This window comes from Argiope bruennichi, chromosome 5, assembly GCF_947563725.1.
Source record: "Argiope bruennichi chromosome 5, qqArgBrue1.1, whole genome shotgun sequence".
NCBI classification, from domain to species: domain Eukaryota; kingdom Metazoa; phylum Arthropoda; class Arachnida; order Araneae; family Araneidae; genus Argiope; species Argiope bruennichi.
The window spans coordinates 123663551-123668947 of NC_079155.1; positions in this window are offsets into that span (position 1 = coordinate 123663551).

The following is a 5397-nucleotide window of genomic DNA, read 5'->3' on the forward strand; positions in this document are numbered from 1 at the left end:
TTTTAATTTTTATTATTATTTTTTCTTTCAATTCCTTAAATAAAATATAATTTTGATTTATGATAAGTTGTGAGGTGCTCTTATCCGTGCCTTTTCGTCCAGCAGACGAAATGTGTAGAAAAATTTTTTAAAAGAATAATATGGTCTGAAGCTGAAATGAAGAAATAAAAGAAACAGAAAATGTTTGAGGTGAAATTTTAAATTCATATGCTATTATTAATTAAGATTTTAAAATGCACATAGTTGCTAGTCTGAAATTCATATTCTAAAATTCTCAAATTGAATTTAAAAAATGTTAAATTCTGAAATACATTAAACGGTCTTTCCTATGACAGCAAGGCCAACATTTTCTTAATATACATAACCGCACCTATGGAGATACATCATTTATACGCATTAAAACGAATTTCGTAAGATCTCATGGTCGTATTCAGAGAAATTTTATGTCAACAATTTCTGTCTTTCTGCCTGAATGGCTATGAATAAATTTACCCATAAAAGTTTTATGGACATAAAACTTAATAAATTAAATTTCATGCATCAATTACTATACTATTAGTAAAATACTCTGCCATTAACATACTCGAATTAAATTAGGAGATCTATTTGGGAAATTTATCTGTCGAAATCGAATGAAATATTCCAGGCAATACTAATCACATTAAAACATCTATACTTCATCACTATTCTGTTTATTCATTGACTGAAGGGTGATGAAGACCATTGACAACCTGCTCGGATCGTAATTGAAATGAAGTGACACGAAATTATTCAAATTCATAAGAGAATCTTTTCAGTGCAAGTGCGGGATAGCTTTCAATTATGGGGTCATCATAAAATATGGGATTTGAAAGTTAATTCACTGAAGCATATTTTCAGAAAATTGTTGTTCAAACTTCCTGGGATTTCACGCAATTTAAATCCATTGAATTTATCTTAGATAGATTTAGAAAGTAAACATAAGAAATGATGTTTGCCAATGCCTTCGCGAAAGCATACATTTTATTAGTTATAGACATGTTTCCATTCGATAATTGTGTAAGAAGTCTGTAAAGTCTAAGTTTTCGGTAAATGCAATGTTCCTAAACTAAGTGTGAAATAAATTATTACTAAACTAAAAAAATGAATGAAGAATTTTCATTTCCTTTGCATTCATAAATTGATGAATTTAATCCTTTCTGTCAAAAATAAACCCAATTGTTATTTGAAATATGAGTTATAAATTTAACACGAATTCATCACGAGAAGTTTTTAAAATACATTTTTATTTCTATACTAAATAATTAATTCTTTTTATTTAAAAATTTTTTTAAAAATAATTATTAATTAAATCATGAAATATTTTTTTCTCAGAATCACTGCCGGCTATCGTCGCTTTGATGAAAGCAAAATCATATTAATTTGATCGATTTACTGATCATATTAGATTATTATATACTGGAAATCATATTAGATGAATCGATTTTAAATTGAAAAAAATATTATATCAGAGGGAATACATCTCTGTACAAAAATTAAAATCAATAACTGATTAAGAAATGATTAAGCAATCGAATACAAATCGCTAACTATACAAAATAAAACTACCCAAACAAAATAAAAGTTCAGAATAATGAATTTCTCCTCATTTCAAAAACTGAGAAGTTTAGTTTAGTTACATTAACGTCCCGTTTTTAAAGCAATACTAGGGCTATTTTGGGATGGACCTCGTCATTTTGAACCACGATCAGAGAACGAGGACGACACCTGAGCTGGCATCCACTCTTGAAGCTTCCACACCACACGAGCGGGAGGGCGTTTGGCCCCAGAGGCTTTAACTTGTACCAAGCCCGCTTACACAATGGTTCTTCAATGAAATCGGGTCTCGAACTAATAAACTAATAAAGATACTATTTCTCCCTCTCCCTACATAGCAATTGTCGATCTTTTGCAAGGCCATGAAGACTACATTTGCTCAAATTTTTATATTTAAGAGAAATACGTTTTGTGGTGGAATGACGAAAATCAAGTGTGCAATTTGGAAACATTTTATCACGAAATTTGACACATAATCGTAATTTACGAGAACACATGCTAAATATCATTTAATTAAATAGTTGCGTTTTTGAGCTATTGCGTGTACATGCATGCGGATTACAGAGATTTATTTACCCGTTGAGCAATTTTCTCGGAATGTTATAGATAAGGATCTGCAATTAAAATGTTAAACCTGTGTAACAAATTTTTTCTATATCTCTCTTTTGCAACTATCGTGCTCACTTGTACTGTGACAGAGAAATAAGCAAGCTTCCTGCATATAGATTTTGTTCAAAATGTAATAGAAATCTACAAATTTGATGTAAACACATTCCAAATATCACCCTTCAAGTTCAAAATTCTCTTAAGTTATCATGCTCACAAGCAGACAGATATAATTCGATAAAAACCAGGTGTCGTCCTCGTCATCTGAACTCCGTTTAAAGTGACGGGGTCCATCCCAAAATAGTCCTAGTGTTAAAAAAATCAGGACGTTAATACCATTAAATTAAACTAAACTCGAAAAAAAGTGCTTATCGGGCTTTCGGACCTCGAGAAAGTTTGAAACACGAAGATTCGATAAAATTTCTAGTTAGATTTCAATATTTTATTCTTGTATACTTCGAATTCGAGAAAGTAAAAATATTGACTTCCTCTTTCTTCATACATATTATCACCTCTACCGTCAAATGCAAAACATTCTTCATTTGACATTCAAACATTAGATGCAAAACATTCTTCATTTGAGAAAAGTCAGATATTTATAATTTACCAGGAAAAAAACCATTTTTTCAGTGTTTTTTTTTTTATTTTTGCTTCTCGCTTTCTTCAGCTTTCTTTCCAGAGCACAAGGCAAGCCTCTTAAAATATTAAGACGCCTTCTTAAAGTCTGAAGGCGTATTTTGTAAGCGAATTCCGAAGAGCCGCCGTCTGCTGCCGGATTTTCAGGAGGAGCCCGGATGATATTGCGGAACGACAACGCAAAATCTCTCACAAGAAGCGTGCTAAAACAATATTTTCACGAATGCAATCCTGAATATTTCATTCCTTGAGAGCAATGAAACGCTGATGATGTAGGAACGGAATGAAGAAGGGCGGAGTATTCTGTTTGATAGATATGTGTGGGGATATATTGGACAGAACGTGGCAATGCTTTCTTTTCATTTGAGCCTGTTTGCATTACAATGAAGATGTGCCATGCCTATTTTTATGTGCTATTTTACATAATTAAGGCACCTCCCGGGGGGCACTTGTGATATGGAGATGAGATTAGTTTAGATATATTAACGCCCCGTTTTAAAGAAACGCTAGGGCTATTTTGAGATGGACCTCGTAATTTTGAACCGCGGTCAGATGACAAGGACTGCGCCCGAGTTCACACCCCTTCTCCAAACTTCCACGCCACACCAGATGGTGGACGTTTGGCCTGATGGATAATGGTGATGAGTTGCTTCTGGAATAGTTAGTTCTTGCCGCTCTGGTGATTACAGAAATAGCGCGGAGTGGCTTCTCCCCTTCTTCCGATGACAGGACACGGCACCTATGAGAGAGGCTGTACCGTGAGCGGTGACGGCCGTTAGGACTGAAGCTTTTCTTCCGCCATTGTTCTTACGTCCCTCTGGTCAATCAGATTCTCCATATGCCTTTGGGCGGTTCAGAGTAATCAGTTATTATTACATAAGTAAGGTTTTACTTGCATCCATTTTCACATTCTTGAAAACGAAAAAATATGGTTCACATTAGAGAATATACATTTCATATAGAAAGAGAAATTATTGCAATTATCAAAAATTCAATCTTAAGATTTTGATTAGTCTCCACGTTTCAGACCCTTCCGAATTCGGTTAGCACATTTTTGCGAATATGTCTATCTGTAGACAAGATAATTAAAAAACGCTTTCACTTTTAGCCAAAGCTGTTAGACTTTTAAAATTTGGTATTTGCACAATAGTTGCAGATTTTTTTTTATCAAGATTTGAACGAAATCTATTCAATGAAGTTTGTTTGTCTGGTTATTAAAATGCATGTGAATCCAATAACTATAAAGCATGAGGAACTTGATAGATAAAATTTGATGCAAATGAATTTTGGTAAAATTTTATTTTTATCTAAAATGTAGATATGCCTCACATTTTGAAACCAATTCATAGAAGGGTTGATCTATCTATCTATATCTATATATATTAGTCTGTACCTTTGCATGCATGTAAACATCATAACTCAAAAGCACACTGACTTAGATAAGTAAACTTGTATATGCGATCTTGTTTCAAAGATTGCACAGTGCTCTGTAAGATTTCGGCTTGAATCTGTTCGAAAATATCAGTACAAAATACATGATCAGATTTCTTTATTATACTGCAAAGAATAAAACATCTATGTTAAAGAACTCTGAAATTAGGTATTAAAGTTATTATCGGTATAACTTTTACGCTAAAGGAGAGCAGATAAACGTTTACTGGAGAGTGTTCTAGAAAGTTGGAAACCCCTCCCTGCTGGTTTTCCTTGCAACAATTACAATTATTTAATAATTAACTTTCCAATGAACTTAATCAACTTCTTCAAAATTTGATTTATGCTGCATAGGCATTTCCTATCTGTTTCATATTTTAAATTTGAATCCATTTATGTAATAGAGGACCAATGACTCTTTTGTGATATTCGTGTTCTTTATTGCAATTTGTACATAGGTTCTTGTGATTTTCTATTCAAAATGGAACGAATTCCAACTTTTTATACAAGCACTTGCTTATATAAACAATTTAGGGTAAATAATTTTGATGCAAATTTAATACAAATTTTTGCTGACTAAAAGGAGTTTCTTTAAATATGCAATGATTTTAATCATTAAATTTTGGAACCATATGAGAAAACCAACAACCGTCTGCAAGTTTTATCGAGAAAACTCTTTACAGAGTGTAAAGGTTGGGGATTTCTTCACGCTTTTTCAAAGTATGCTATATTTGCTTCTGGAATAAAGAAAACAAGAAAAAAATTCATTCATAATTGATAGTACTACAATGCTAAAAATTCGCAATTTCACAATGCTATTCTGAATTTTCTTGTAAAGTCTGTATTAATCAGCTTTTCAATCTATAATTATATGTGCGCGCAAGATATGGGTGAAGTATGTGACTACATACGGGATGAATGTTTTGAAAAATGCTCTAAAATGGTTAGATTTTTGAATTTTTCATAAAAACGATTGAAAAAAAAACGTCTGTGAAACCAAATTATAGCAGTTAAGTGATAAAAGCTTAAAATAAATAGAAAAAATGTTTGTTTTTTTTGCTAAAAAGTGATATAAAGCAGAAATCTTTTCGCTTAGAAGTTTATTGAATGATTAGCTTAAAATTTTGCAGCTAGCTCAAGAAATATATT